This window comes from Pseudorca crassidens, chromosome 7 (genome assembly GCF_039906515.1).
Source record: "Pseudorca crassidens isolate mPseCra1 chromosome 7, mPseCra1.hap1, whole genome shotgun sequence".
Lineage (NCBI taxonomy): Eukaryota > Metazoa > Chordata > Mammalia > Artiodactyla > Delphinidae > Pseudorca > Pseudorca crassidens.
In genome coordinates this window covers 33,015,084-33,031,354 of record NC_090302.1, presented here as the reverse complement: position 1 = coordinate 33,031,354, position 16,271 = coordinate 33,015,084, and the positions used below count along the sequence as shown (strand labels likewise).

Genomic DNA, 16,271 nt, shown 5'->3' with positions numbered 1-16,271 from the left:
CACATGACTTTGGGCAAATCTGCCTTTTTCTCTCAAGGAGGTTGGGATAAAATAAGTAATATCAGCTCTCAGTTCCTAAATATCAGACTTAACATAAGTCCCATTTATCTTTCCTCATAACCCTGCAAGGTAAGTAGTTTTATCTCTACTTCACAAATGAAAAAAAAAAAAAAAAAAGTTGAGGCTCAGGAAGTCACTTGTTCCAGGTCACAAGGCTGCTGAATGGTGGGTCTGGTTTCAGGCCCAGGGTCCATCTCACTCCAGTGCCCAGGATCGTTTCAAGGAGCAACTGCAAAAGGCTGCCTATTCGCTCCCTCCCAGCTCCCAGGCTGTGACTCTCTGGCTCTTGGCTTGATGCTGCAGGAGAAACAGAATCACCAGGCAAGTGGCATGCTGGGATATTTCCTCCCATTCAGCTGGGCTGGCCCAGAAACTCAGCGAAGTGAATCCACCCTAATAGTCCTTGAGGTAGGAAGGAAATGGAGGACCAAATAAAGGCAGACAGCCCAGAACCTCCACTTAGGGGCTTCCTAAATGGAAGAGCAGTGAAAATCTGAGTCATGGGATGAAGACAGTTATAGGTTGGAAAGCCCCAGAAGGGATTGTTGGGGACTCACTCACCTACCCAGTGGCTGGGGTGCCTAGCATGGACAGGAACTGAGGGGGGAGGGGGGCAGGAGGTGCTGAGGTCATGAAAAGAAGGTGCCTTCCGTTTTAGCCAGAGCCCGCAGCGGCTGTGGGCCACAGAAGGCACAGGGTGGTGTTGGGGTTTGGGGGAGCCAAAAAGAGGGGAGACCCCTTTTGCTGACCCCAGGAAGGCGGTTGACATTCATGCCCTGGCTTCTCAGTCCTCTTTGTGCACCGAAGGAGGGTATGACCAACCGGCCCTCCCAGAAGAGGCCTTGCATCAACCCCAGTCCTGGTTAGACTCTGAGAATGACAGTCAAAATCTTGGGCCTGGCATTCAAGGCCCTTCACTGCACATCAGTTTTCCTGTCATTTGCCAAAGGCCACTAGCCTGAGGGCCTCGTGAATACTTAAGTGAGCCACATGGGCCCCCCTACCAGGCTGCTGTCCGTGCCCTGCCCCGTCTTGGGAAAGCCTTAGCCACTCTAGGTCTAGCCTGGCCCTCTTGCCAACAGCCAATGCAGACTCTGCTTCCTCTGTGACATCCCCCCGTCCTCTGAACCTGCCTACCTTTTGTCATGCTTTCTCCTCTGAACACCTGGTGTATTTCACACCTAGATCTTGTCACACAAGTGAAATGCAATGATTGAAAGGTCTCCAGCCTTCACTTTATCCCTGAATGTCCTTCAAGGCTGGGGAGGAGGCTAGCGCTCTCAGGCATAATAGGGGAGGGAAGAGAGGCCACAGTGGTCTTTACAGTGCAAGAGGTCTTGGGGTACTTGCTCTGAGTCCATATTGTGGACTCTCATCCAAGGTCCCCTGTCCAGAAGCAGAAAGACAGAAGTGGCTGTCCCATATCCACTCACATCAGGGGCCAGGTTCCATGGGGGAGGCAGACTCTGGAAGGCACGAAGGAGCCGAGAAGTTGGGAAGGAAGGGGAGTTGGGGGAGACACAGAATGAAGGGGGAAGTCCAGGGCAAGCTCTCTGCCAAAGTCAACGTGGCTGCGTGGTGGTGCCTCAGAAGAAGCGAGGGAACGAGGAGAATGGATCACAAGAGCCAGTCTCAAATTTCCTGCACCCTCTGCATTTAGATGGCTTGGACCATGTTGCTTGAACCTGTAGGGAGTGCAAGTAGGAGACGGCATGGACCTCAGGGAGTGGCAGCAGTCCAGCTGAATAGCGATCAGTGAGGGAAACACAAGGCAAATTCATAAGCCAAAAAACAACCAACAACAAAAAGGAACGTATTAGCTCACGAAACCAGGAAGAAGGACAGGGAATCCAAGAGATTCAAGCAACATCGTCACTTAGTCTGTTTCTCTTTTTCTCTGTGTGTGTCTGTCTGTCTTGCTTCTGCTTTTCTCTGTATGTGTCTTCTTTCCCTTCAGCGAGAACAAGATTCCTTCGTGTGCCAGGGGTCGTTCATAGCTCCAGGCTTACGTTACTCCAGACCCCAGAGGGTGGCCTCAAAGGAAAGAGAAGACTCCCTCTCCCCTCTGGGACTATATTAATTCCTGAAAAGGATTCTGGTTGGTCCCACTAGTGTTGTGTGTCTATGACTATGGGTGGCAGCTCCATCCAAGATGAGTTTTGCCAAAGAAATAATTCCTCCACCCATAATGTGAGGAGGTTTGCAATGACCAGAAAATAGGGCTCAAGAGGTTGAGAAAAAGACCAAAGAGAGAGAAAGAGATTCCAGCACCAGCAGCAGGGAAGGGCTGAGTGTAGGGGATGTGATGGTAGATGCTGGCCCTGAATTCTAGGATAAGGTATGTGGACTTCATCCTGCTGCTGGTGGAGCAGGTTGGGAAGATTTTAAGAAGCTGAGATATGGGATGGGGATCAGTTCTGTGTTTGAGAAAGATCAAGCAGGTCTTTTGTTTATTCATTCATCCATTCAGAGATACTTCTTCAATAATGCTTTTGTAGCCAGCACCATGTTTGAATTTGGAGAAATGGTGCCCCACTTTTCAAATCCACCAAGCCTATTCTCCTGCCACGGATTGTTTCAAATCCCATGTGTACCTCCTCTTCCTCCAACTCCTCAAAGACCTTACCAGTTGGGGCAAGTGTATGTGTGCAACCCCTGCCTAACCCAGCGCTGGGGGAGTACCTCTCTGGTTATTCCTTGAGCTCCTGAGTCACCAAGATACCGCTGAGCATCCTCAAAGTTCTTTGATCACCACTGGCTGATCTCCCCTGTGTCTTCCATCTTGTACTCCAACTTACAGGGCAGTCGAGTGTAGGCAGGCCTTTGTCTGGGTTTGAATTTGGACTCTGCCACCCACTAGCTGTGTAATCATCTGTAAGTTACTGAAAATCATACCCTACGCTCAACACTTCCCTGCAGCTCAGTTTCTTCATCTGTAACATAGAGGTAGTAAAGGAAACTACTCTCCACTGAGTTAAGTTGTTAGAAGCTCTGGGAGTGGGGTTGTGACCCTGAGTAAGTACTCACTGTCCTTGGCCTGCCCTAGATGTCTCTCAAGATGAGCTGGGGGCCCCTTCTCTAGACTTGCTGGATGGCGTCCTCCAATCTGCCTGGCTTCTCTGTCTGCCTTCAAGCCCAGAGCTCTGGCTCAACCTGTACACACTAGTGCAGCTGTACCTGTTGTTGAATATCCACTGTCCCAAGTCCCTGGGTGTCCTGGCTCCCCTGCCCCTCTGCTCATCCTCCGCATAACCCTACAACTAAAATGTTATCATCTGGCCCAGTACGGGCTCCATGATTCCGCTCTGGCACTGGGGCTATATTCCTTCTGATTGACAGGAGCATGTGCCACAATGACAGTGAAATAATCTGATTATTCCCCTGCCTAAGCCTGCCCAGCACCCTGAGTTCCAAGCAGGACCCAGAATGCCCTGTTATCTGATATGTTCATAGGAGATTGCCGGCCCCACCCCTTCCTCCAGACTTGCTCCTTCGCCTCTGATCCTTCTCTCGGGGAATGGTGCCACCAGCCAACCAGTAGCCTAGGAGTCATTTACTTACTTATTCAACAATTATTTTCTGAGTGCTTTCTTAGCAATAACAGCAACAATAATAATGAGATGTAAAGTAGGTGCGAGGAAGTTCAGCAAAGTCTGGATATTTCCATGGTGGTTACTTCTTCCAAATCTCAAAGTGGTTTTTTTGTTTGTTTGTTTGTTTTGCGGTATGCGGGCCTCTCACTGTTGTGGTCTCTCCCGCTGCGGAGCACAGGTTCCGGACGCGCAGGCTCAGCTGCCACCGCTCACGGGCCCAGCCGCTCCGCAGCATGTGGGATCCTCCCGGACCGGGGCACGAACTCGTGTCCGCTGCATCGGCAGGCGGACTCTCAACCACTGCGCCACCAGGGAAGCCCCCAAAGTGTTTTTTAAAATATCTCGGGGCACTCTTCCTTTGTTGCATGTGTTGGTGCTCCTTTGAGATGAAGAGCGGGCTCTTGTCTTACCTCTGTAGGACTGCGTCTCACATCTCCATGCTGATCTCCTGGCCCACAGCTTCTCCCTTCCAGTTCATTCTCTACACCAGGAGACAGAACTTTCTAAAAAAAACTTGCCACACTGTCAGTGTTTTGATTTGGGGTCCTCCTTAGATGAGGATTCATTTGCCAGTAGTTTATGTGGGAGGTGATCCCAGGATACACCAGTAGGGGAATGGGGAAGTGAGATAGGGAAGGGAAGGCAGGCTTTAAAGGGGGCATCTAGTCACCACTGCGGGTGACCAGATCATCCTCTCCTTTTAGGAACTCTGGGATCCAGTGTAGAACAGGCACCTCAGAGTTTCCCACCTAAGGGACAAGGAACTGTGGTATTTATACACCAACATCCACCAGTCATTGAAAGGCAGAGGGGCATTACATTCCAGTACCTCTGACCTGCCGTGCTCAGTCGCAGTGGGCTCGGGCTGCCAGAGAAAGGTCTCAGGCAAAGAGATGTAAACACTGGCCATAGGAAGCTGGAGGTCTTCGGGCCGGCACCACAGAGCCAGTTACATCAGGCTCAGTCTAATGGGAAGCCACGCGGGTTTTATTTCAAGAAAATAATTTGAGCTTAGAGTAACTTCCCCAAATCTCATTGAAATGATGAAAATAATAAAAATAATAAGAAGAAAGAGCTCTGAAACACCACTGTTATAAAGGAAGAACAACATCAACCAGGCAGAAGTCTTGAGAATTTCTGGAAGAATGAACCTAGTGTGATTGGATATCTTACAAAGGCAGGGCCTGCTTGTGAGTCTGTCCAGATGCTGGCGCCCACAGCACTATGCCAGCCAGGGCTGGAGGCAAAGATACTCTGGGACCCGTGAGGGAAAGCTTATGGGGACCTGTGGCGATTGCTGCCAGCACTCAGAAGAGCTATCGATCCTGTTCAATACAGGCTTTCATATTTATAAATAGCAACATGTATTTGATTTGACGAATCTCCTCAGTCATCTGAGGAGATTAAGCAGTCTCAAAAAGGGAACCAGCAGATCAATCAGAGCCAATGGCTTTTATCAAAAAGAATTATTACAGAAAACAGGAGCCAACTTGAAAAATTCAAGTTTGTGTTTCAGTGAAATGTCAGAGGGTAAAAGAAGCATCAGATGGGATACTAGGAGAACAAGGAACACTACTTGAAAATTTAATACATGATTGTATGAGCCCCCAAATAAAATAGGACTGCAGCATATATACTATTGAAAACTGATTTAGTGAATTATCAGTAAACTCATAAGAATTAATACAATCCTCTCAGAACACAGACAAAAAGATAAATTCATGAGATTAAAAAAAGAAAGAGAGAGGGCTTCCCTGGTGGCACAGTGGTTAAAAATCCGCCTGCCAATGCAGGGGACACGGGTTCAAGCCCTGGTCCGGGAAGATCCCACATGCCGTGGAGCAGCTAAGCCTGTGCGCCACAGCTGCTGAGCCTGCGCTCTAGAGCCCACAAGCCACAACTAATGAGCCCACGTGCCACAACTACTGAAGCCCATGCTCCTAGAGCCTGTGCTCCGCAACAAGAGAAGCCACCGCAATGAGAAGCCCACGCACCGCAACGAAGAGTAGCCCCCGCTCGCCGCAGCTAGAGAAAGCCCGCACACAGCAATGAAGACCCAATGCAGCCAAAAATAAATTAATTAATTAAAAAAAAAAAAGAGAGTGATAGATATAATGTCCCAATATTCATATAGCAGGAGGAGTCATAGCATAAGAGAGAAGAATGGATAAGAAGTGAAATATCAATTAACAAAATAATGAAAGGAGATTTCCTGAGCTGAAAGAGTTTTAGCTATGGATTAAAGTGATTCATTAGTCCTGGGCAGAAGTGTTGCAAAAAAATTCACCCAAGGGCACATCTGGTAAAATTTCTGAATTTCAAGTATAGTGTAAAAATCCTATAAATTTTCAGTACAGAAAGAAATTCAGACTGGCATTGGAGTTCTCGTTTGCAATATTAAAAATTAGAATACAATGGAGCAATGTGTAAATAATCCTGTAGATTAAGAATTATGACATTAAAATTTTGCAGCCAAACTGAGAACAAAGGAGAGAGACTTCCAGAAATGTCAAGACTCGAAATTGTAACACCCAAGTACCCTTTGTGAGAAACAAACTTAGTGGAACAATTATAACCCAATATAAATGAACAGAGAATTAGGCGCTCACAAAGTAGAGGGCATTGTAATACACTAGAAATCTAATAAGAGAGTCAGGGTAATTTATAGTTGTGTCTAATCAGTGTTTCCCAATTTGTAATGTGTGTACCACATCTAGATTGAGGTGATTTTTCCTTTAATGGTTATATACTTATTTTCATATGTGTTAGAAATATATAGGGAGCACCAAATCAATAATTTCATGGTTGTTTTTATTCAATATGAAGCTTAAGTGGGTATTTAAGTTTTTAAAAATATGTTGGTTTAAAGAAAAATATTAGGTAACTAGCAGTACAAACGGTATATTGTTAAGATAGTAGGCAAATGAGTGAGTTTGGGGAAAGGTTGGACTAAATAATTGTTGATAGTGGGGTTGTAAAATATGTTCCAGACTTTACCAACTTGCGATGATGATAAAATAGGTTCATGTTTCCTTTAAAACCCAAATTATAAGTCTGATCTCCTAGGTGGGAAATTAACACAAAGTCCTTTTCTTCCCCAAATATTCTTCAATAATTCTACCTTCAAATATATAAGGTTTGCTTATATTTTCCCCAGGAATCAGGTCTACTCATCTTCTACCTGTGGGTACCTGCTGGGAGAGGGGAACTCAGAGATGTCCCTTGTGCCAGACTCACTTCCCCGGTGTCAGTGCTCCACCGGCAGTTAGCAGGGAGCTTATGATGCTGAGAACTGTGCTGAAGTCATGCTGGTCTTGAAGAGATGGGCTCTGACATGACCACCCTGTTCTGGTGTCTTGACACCTAGACCACCTCCCCCGTCCACTGCCACCGATACAGATCTCTGCCAATCCATGCCATGGTGCTTTCTCAGAACTCAAGCAAGGATGCTTCTTCTCACAATGTTCTCATATTTAAGGTGTCCCCAGTGTCACAGCTCTTAAATAGTACGGCATTTTGTGTTCATCCATAGTGCAATCTTCTTCAAGGCATCCCCACCAGCAGGAGGGAGGCTGACTTAGAAGTTCTACCATTAATCCTACTCTGTATCCACATCAAACATGTCCCAGACTGTGATGATGAGTGTTTTGGTGTCCCCAAATGCACAGCCTAAGACAAGACTTGATGCAGGTGATCCCAGGAAGCAAAAGAGAGGGAATGGGGAGAGTGAGACAGAGAAGGGGGAAAAGTCCATCTATGGATGGATCATAATCAATGATGTGCTATGAAAATGTAATGATCAAAACTGATGCAAAAATACATAGAAAATCTTAATATTCTAACCACAAATGAAATGTAAAAGATTATTAAAAAAATCTCATCTCCCCAAATTCTGCATTCTTAGATAGTTTTATGGCCGGGATAGGAGCAATTCCTCAAAGAAAGGATGATGCTACAGATGAAAGAAAAATTAAATTGGCAAATGAAAATGAAAGATGCCTATTACATTCGCCCTCTTGGGTTTCTCTCTCTCTCTCTCTCTCCATCTCTCTCTCTCTCTCTCTCTCTCTCTCTCTCTCTCTCTCCCCCCCATATGTACAATACAATTAACTCACGTACAATAAAAATGCACTCACCCCCTCCTTAAGATTTGACAACCAAAGTGACATTCAGCTATCACATCTAGCTGCTGCAAATTGAGGGTCTCTGGCTGATGTACATTCCACTCCACCAGGTCCTGATGCTGGTCATTAAATTATTATTTATTGAGCAAATTGGGGTATAGAAGAAGAGTAATTGCCCTTGAAGATCTTATATTCCAGTGGGAGGGGAAATATAAGCATGCAAACAAATAAATAGATAAGATGAAATCAGGTACTGAAAATATCTAAAAGAAGACAAAATAATGAGGTGTGATTTGGGCAGGGGGATGCTGAGATAGCTTTCTGAAGAGATGACATTTGAGTTGAGATGTTAGCAACTGGTGTATTGAGATGTCTTGATTAAGGTATAAACATAGAACTATTTGACTTCCTACAGATGCTATCCCTGGCCATACTATATTTGGGGCACAGTCCTTTGTAGTATAGAACCTCTGGGGAAGTATATGAGTTAAGGTCCATCCAAAAGACAAAAAGCACTCTCAGTATTTGAAACAGAGGGAATCTGATGCAGACAATTAGTTACATGAGTGTTGGGAAAGCTGAGGAACAGAATAGGACACAGTAAGACTAACCAGATATTATCAAAAGAGGGACAAAGGGAGGAGAGTGTGTTACCAGAGCTTAGAAACGAGCATCAGGCAGCAGAAGTTGGAACGGGCTGAGCCTGGAGTCATAAAGGAAGAAGAGCCCACAGCCAGAAACTGCACTAGAGGCAGATAGGGGGAAGAAAAATGCCTTGATTCCTTCCTTCCTCCTGCTTTCCAATCCCTCACCTACCAAAGGTAGTCTGAAGTCATCTGAGCCAGTAGCTTGGGCAGCATGGCCTGCAGGGATCAGGCTCCCACCCCCAACATAGGGCAGAATTGGGAAAGAGTGAGAAATGCACCTTGAGGGCAAACAGGCCCGGGAGAGACACAGGAAGAGTCCATGACTTCTTGGGTATTAAAAGTCTACTTTAAGACTTCAGTCACGGGACTTCCCTGGTGGCGCAGTGGTTAAGAATCCACCTGCCAATGCAGGGAATGCGGGTTCGAGCCCTGGTCCGCGAAGATCCCCCATGCCACGGAGCAACTAAGCCCGCGAGCCACAACTACTGAGCCCGCGCGCCTAGAGCCCATGCTCCACAGCAAGAGAAGACACCGCCACGAGAAGCCCGCATACCACAACGAAGAGTAGCCCCTGCTCGCCGCAACTAGAGAAAGCCCACGCGCAGCAACGAAGACCCAATGCAGCCAAAAATAAATAAATAAATAGAGAAATATATTAAAAAAAAAAAAAAAGACTTCAGTCACAAACTCTATTTCAATCTCTTTTCCCTTTCCCCTGCCCTCACGCAGAGCATTCTTGAGCTGAGATCCTGACCTCTAGGAATGAAGATGGGGAAGGAGTCTGATCAAGTTCTGAGGTATATTCTCCCCTTCCTTCTTCAAGGCTCAGCCCTTCAGGCGTGTTTGTGGTGGGAGGGAGGAGAGGAAACAGGACAAGGGTTTCTTTACTTACCTGGCCAGGGCTGTCGTCCTTTCTAGGTTGGCTGTTCCTATTTCTCTAGCTTACAGTGGCCACTGACACCCTCTCTGTGGCAGGCACTCAAATGCTGGTGAATCCTCTGGAGGACCTTCCTACAGGAGGTGGGACCAACTACCTTCTGTAATGTCCACTTAGCCCAACTGAGAATCTCACCAGGGCAACAGTAGAGGATAGGTAGCTCCCCTTTTGCCCCAATTCCCATCTTGAAACAAAGTCGATCTTCCTCTACCTTACTCGGCTAAGTCCAAGGGCAAATTAGAAAAGGCTAACTGACTTGAGGACAGCATGCTCATTTCCCCTTCTCTCAGGGACCCCTCTCTCTTGCTGATTCTTTGGAGCCTCCCCAATATTTGGCTTAGGGGGAGGTCACCTCTCATCACAAACACTGCACTCCCCACAAAGCAGATGATTCTTACTCTAACTCCCCTCCTTCTCTCCTTCCCCGTCATCTCATGAAGATTAGAAAGGAGGGATGGGTGGTAGGGACTGTCTGACACCTTTCCATGAGCTCTGGGAAAGGAACCTGGTGTCATGGTGGGCCGCTGTCTTGAGAAAGGGCCATTCTCCAGTTCTCATCTCTGGGCTTTAGCTGGAACTCCCGGACAACAGGAAAAGTCCCAGTGAACATCCTGTTACCTCTGTTTTGTTTTGTTTTTCATAAATTTATTTTTGGCTGCGTCGGGTCCTCATTGCTGCACGCAGGCCTCTCACTGCGGTGGCCTCTCCCATTGCAGAGCCTGGGCTCCAGGCGCGCGGGCTTCAGCAGTCCTGGCATGTGGGCTCAGCAGTTGTGGCTCACGGGCTCTAGAGCGCAGGCTCAGCAGCTGTGGTGCGCAGGCTCAGTTGCTCCATGGCACGTGGGATCTTCCCAGACCAGGGACTGAACCCGCATCCCCTGCATTGGCAGGCAGACTCCCAACCATTGCGCCACCAGGGAAGTCCCCATCCTGTTACCTTTGAACAATGGAAGGGAGGCAGAGACCCGGGGGAATAGTGTCCCAGGAAGGAAGAACAGCAAATTTTGTAAAGGTCTTGAGATGCAAGCTCACTTGGTGTGTCTAAGGGACAGAAAGAAGCTGGAAGGAGCTGAAGGGAGAGTAAATGGGAGAGAAGACAGAGCAAGACAAGGGAGTCTAGGTAGGCAGCTGCAGATCACCTAGGCCATTGTAGACTAAGGTAAACGGTTTGGACTTTATGTCTGGTTGCTCTGAGAAGCTACTGGAGGATTTTAAGTGAGAGAGGGACATGAACTGGTTTTATTTTTATTTTTTGAGGCAGTAGTATCATCATGACATTATCCACCATCAGAAAATACAAAACCAGCATGGACCCCTTAAGTACACAAGGAGAGTCTCACAAGCACATACCTCCTGAAGCTAGCATTCATTTTATTACTGAGATAGATACAACTATCTAGATTTTTGATTTCACCAGATCTATTAGGTTTAAAACTATGTGAACTGATTTTTGTTTGAAAAGACCACTGTGACTTATGTGTGCTGAGTGGACTGTGGAGACAAATGGACCAGTTAATAAACTGTTGCCATGATTTAGCTGAGTGGTGATGATGTCCTGGGCTATGGTTGAAGCAGTAGAGATGGTGAGAAGTGGGCAGATTTGGGATGAATTTAGGAGGAGTCTGGCTGAAAGGTCTCAGTTATGAGAGAATGATTCTTGGGATTTGAGCCTGGCCCATTGCTGGATGATGGTACTATTCTTGGTATGGGAAGGAAGAGGAGGGCAAGATTTGGTTTCGGTTGGTTGTTTTTCTTTATTATCATATCTCCAGGGTCTAGAAGAGTATCTGAGTAGGTGCTCAGTAACTATGTGTTGAATAATTGAAAAAGCAATAGTTTGATCAGGTTCTAGTTGAGAGGCCAATTGGCCATACTCACGTTCTTGCCACCTGTGATTAAATGGTACATTGAACCACTCCATATATGTTTGTGAAATTCTATTTAAAAGGGGGAAGGGGAAACAATTCCAGTTAGTTGTCATTTGCCGAGTAGCTACATCCCATTCTTCTGCACAGGGACAGCAAAAACTCATTTCTCTGGCAGAGGAGCAAATTCCTTCTGTCCTCCTATTGGTCCTACCTCTTGGGGGACTTGGGAGAATTCCACTGAGCAGTGGCAATCTGGACCCCAGAGTGGAGGGATCTCTGCTCTTCACCACAGGGTCCATTTTCTGGGGACTCTTCCTCCTGCCCTGAGCTGACTTGAAGCTCCACAAGGTGATGAAGGTCCCCACAGGCCTTGGGCTGTGTTCCACTCAGTGGGGTTTCAGGATGAGATTCTCCCTCTTACTCCAGCTCCCCAGGGTACCCCTCTTCCCAACGACAGATTTCTGCTGTTGAATTACTTTAAGGAAGAATCATCAAAATCTCTGCACCCTGGAAATCTTGCTGCAAGGAGAAGGACCTCTCTTTTATCTCCCTGCTGTTCCCTACTGCTTTCAAACAGCCCGGCTTTGACGGAAGCATCCTTTTGGGTAGCGCAGAGCCAACCCACTCTGACACCCTGACATCTTTTGACCTAGACCTTTCCTCACAGCTGGCAAATATTGCCAGGCTGCTTACCAGCCCGTGGCCTGGAAGGCCAGCCTCTCCCCATCCTCCTGGCTCCTCACTACCTTGCCTCGCCAGTTCCACGTTTTAGAGTCTATTATTACTTACAGGTCCCCCTTTGCAGGTATCAATTTCTGTATTATTCAGACTTCTTTGGTTATGGGACAGAAATCAAGCTATACCTAGCTTAATTTTAAAAAAGAAGAGTTATTGGCTCCTGTAAAAGGTGGGCCTGGGGCTTCCCTGGTGGCGCAGTGGTTGAGAGTCCGCCTGCCGATGCAGGGGACACGGGTTTGTGCCCCGGTCCGGGAGGATCCCGCATGCCGCGGATCGGCTGGGCCCGTGAGCCATGGCCGCTGGGCCTGCGCATCCAGAACCTGTGCTCCGCGGCGGCAGGAGCCGCGGCGGTGAGAGGCCCGCGTACCGCAAAAAAAAAAAAAAGAAAGGTGGGCCTGGCACTGAGATCACTGTGTCCAGTAAACAAATAACATCGTCAAGCCCTCTCCCTCCGGCTCCCATCCTTTTGCCTCCATCACTCACCTTGACTTTTCTCTGTGCTCGGGCCTCATTTTCTCTTACTTGTGTTGGCTTCATCCTGGCAAGGACAGGGCACAGAAGCTACGACCACCGGAAGCTCCTGGCTTATATTATTTAGCTCAGTTATGCCTAGGCAATGAGAAGGTGTCTCTTTCCTCCCCCCTGCTTTACTGGCTGTAAGTCCCAGCTGATCGCCCCAGCTTTTATCAGTCTCCTCATTCAGTCCTGGAGGCCGGGGATGGGGTTCTGTGATTGGTCAGGCGCAGGTTGCATCATCATCTGTGCGGACAGGGGTCAAGAATCAGTGATTGGCAGCCTCAGTAAAATCTACGGCCTGGCTGAAGCAGGGGAGGAGCAGATCTCTAAAGGAAGAAGGTGAGTGTGCTCTCCCTTAAGAAAGGAGGAGGTGGACAGGGAAACACAGCAAATCCCTCTCGTAGGAAGTCAGATTTAATGCCAGGAACCAGAGAAAGAGTACACATTCAGACGCTGGTTTTGTTTTCTAGGTGAGACGAGAGAAGTGAACTTTGTGGGCAGGAATTGTAATGAGGAAGTGAGCGCAGGGGTCTTCTTCCGTGGAGAAATAGCACTAAGGGGGAAGTTGTGAGAGGAGGCCTACCCTGCAGCCCGGCCTGCGGGAGGCTCTTGGAGGTGGAAGCCATTTCAGGTGATGACTCAGTGCGGTGTATCACACCTCCCTCAGTTCTGCTCTGTCCAATGCTCCAAAACCAAATAAATAGGAACTGTGGCAGACTGGGTTCTTTTTAGCAGCAGTACACTCGGGTTTGTTTTCATGGGCATGAGTCCACTGCAAAGCAATTATTTTCTCTTGCCTCTTTGCTGCGTTAGAGAAATTGAGCAATTTTAAAGAAATTGAAAGAAACAATTTTGTAACTTGCAAAATGGAATCACATAGTAACTGCCAAGTTGGCTGTGCTGATACATCATCATGACTGGTTCTCCTTTTTATAAAAAATTAAAATTATATGTATTTAAAATGTACATGTTTTGGGAGTTCCCTGGTGGTCCAGTGGTTAGGACTCAGCACTTTCACTGCCGTGGCCTGGGTTCAATCCCTGGTCGGGCAACTAAGATCCCGCAAGCCAAGTGGTGCAGCCAGAAAAAAAAAGTACGTGTTTTGATGTACATATACATAGTGAAATGATTACTATAGTCAGGCTAGTTAACATATCCATCTCTCCATATCGTTACCATTCGTGTGTGTGTGTGTGTGTGTGTGTAAGATGAGAGAACCCGAGATCTATTCTCTTAGCAAGTTTCCAGTATACAATACAATACAGTATTATTAACTATAGTCATCATACTGTACATTAGATTTCTAGAACATACTCATTATATATAACTGCAACTTTGTACCCCTTGACCAACATTCCCCCACCTTCCCACCCCTGGTAGCCACATGCTACTTTCTGCCTCTATGAATTTGACAGTTTTGGATTCCACATATGAGTGAGATCATACAGCATTTGTCTTTCTGTGTCTGGCTTATTTCACTTAGCATAATGTCATCCAAGTCCATCTATGTTGTTGTACATGGCAGATCTCCTACTTTTTAAAGACTGAATTATGTATATATATATATATATATATATATAATTTGTTTATCCATTCATTTGTTGGAAGACGCTAAGGTTGTTTCCATATCTTGGCTATTGTGAATAATGCTGCAATGAACATGGAAATGTAGACACCTCTTTCATTTCCTTCAGATATATACCCATAAGAGGGATCGCTAAATCATATGGTAGTTCTATTTTTAATTTTCTGAGGAATCTCCGTACTGCTTTCCATAACAACTGCACCGATTTACATTCCTACCAATGGTGTACAAGGATTCCATTTTCTTTACATCCTCTCTGATACTAGTTATCTCTTGTCTTTTTGATAATAGCCATTCTAACAGGTGTGAGGTGGTAGCTCACTGTGGTTTTGATTTGCATTTCCCTGATGATTAGTGATGTTGAGCATCTTTTCATGTACTTGTTGGTCATTTGTATATCTTCTTTGGAAAAATTTCTATTCAGGTCCTTTGACCATTTTTAAAATTGTGGTTTGTATTTTTTTTTTTTTTTTTTTTTTGCTATTGAGTTGTATGAGTGCCTTATAAATTGTGGATATTAACCCCTTACCAGATACATAGTTTGCAAATATTTTCTTCTATTACATAGGTTGCCTTTTCATTTGTTGATTGTTTCCTTTGCTGTGCAGAAGCTTTTTATTGACAGTTTGATGTTGCCCCACTTGTTTATTTTTGTTCTTGTTACTTGAGCTTTTGGTTTCCTATCCAAAAAAATTACTGCCAAGACCAATGTGTCAAGACTTGTCCTGATCGTATAGTTTCTATTAAAATCTTAGCGTGCCAGAATCAGAAGGGATCTTAGAGATCATAGCCAACCCTCTCACATTACAGAGAAGGAAACTGAGGCCCAGAGAGGGGAAGGGGGGTGATTTAAAGGACCCAGTGAGTTAGAGGCAGAGTGAAGTCTATCACTGAGGTCTTCTGAATTGTTGCACGAAGATCTTTCTATTAAGTCACTCAAGGATGCTTATAAGGGAGTGTCTGCTACAAATTTGCTTGTAAATGTCCTTGAAAGCAGTTGATGGGAAATTTCAGCCTGCTGCTTCAAGTGAAATTGCTAAATGAATTCGATTCTTGCATGCCAAAAATATCTCTGCAAAGATGTAACTTCGTCCTGGTTTAAACACGGGACACTTGAATTCAGCCATCCAGGATGTGCCCTCACCTCCCAATGGCCTTTTTGTCTCTGAATCCCTGTGGTCTGAAGGTAGTCTTCCCAAATCTACTGTTTGACTGTGTTTTTGTTACCTGGTACCCTCTGGGTTCCCCATCTTGACTGTTGGGCTCTGCAGGCCTGTCGAGCTGCCCCCACTTTCACAGCGAGGCTGTGAGCCAGTTGCTCCTCCAGACCCACCTGGTTCTGTGCCCTGCAACCTGATCCATCTGGAATACAGCAGTGGGTTCTCTTGCCCTGTGATGTCCAGTTAGGTTAGGCCAGTTGGCTGGAGATAGGAGGGAGGGAGAAGAGTGAACTTAGGGTACTTATTTGCCGGGTTCCCTGTCTATGGGATCTCTAGGTCTGGCTGCATTCCCCCATTGAAAAGCTCAGCTCCCATCAAGCAGCTCCCTGCACAGGACTCTCTCTCCAGGCACCAGTAGCTCTTCCTTCCCTTTTCAGGCCTGTGCTGGTAAGAGCACCTTCTGTTACCAGTGCCTCCATGAGCCCTTGGCGTTCTGCATTCTCCCTTGAGGTTTCTCCATACCTGGCCATCTCTTTGAAAATAATCCTTTTATGAAACTCCCCTCCAATGACCCCATTTGAGTGTGCCACCTGTCCAGCTGGGACTCTGACTGATAAACTACCTGATTCCAACCTGGGGTCTCAGTCTCCCCCAAGCTCTGGGGCATATTCTATCCCGGGAGAGAGAATCTTCGGAGCCTCAGTTTAGGCGTCAGTTTGTCTGTAGGGTCCTTGAGCCTGAACTCTTAGGTCTTAACAACAAATTGTAACCTTATTCTGGAGAACAAGCCTCCGACACCTGAAGGTGGAAAGGAGATGGCAAGGAGCCAGAAATCAGGACCTGCAGAGCTGGGCTGGGCATCTGGCCGATGTTAGGTGTGTCATATAATAGAGGACAGGGTCCAGCGATCCTGAAAGAGAGCCTACTCTGGCAGCATCAGAAGCCAGCGTGTTCCTGTGCTTTCAGAGGCTGAGGAGAGCTGGGGGAAGGCATTTGTGTCCACGTTCAGACCAGAGCACTGGGGAGACGCAGCACCTGCGAGGG

General features: G+C 46.6%; 1 protein-coding gene across 1 annotated transcript in view; it reads left to right on the top strand.

Moving 5' to 3' along the window:
* Positions 1–12,719: 12,719 nt before the first annotated feature.
* TGFBR1 (transforming growth factor beta receptor 1) overlaps positions 12,720–16,271 on the top strand; it is a 93,888-nt gene continuing 90,336 nt past the window's right edge. The window contains exon 1 of the mRNA XM_067743832.1: positions 12,720–12,821. The gene's annotated coding sequence lies outside the window, so the exon portion shown is untranslated. The remainder of the gene's footprint in view (positions 12,822–16,271) is intronic.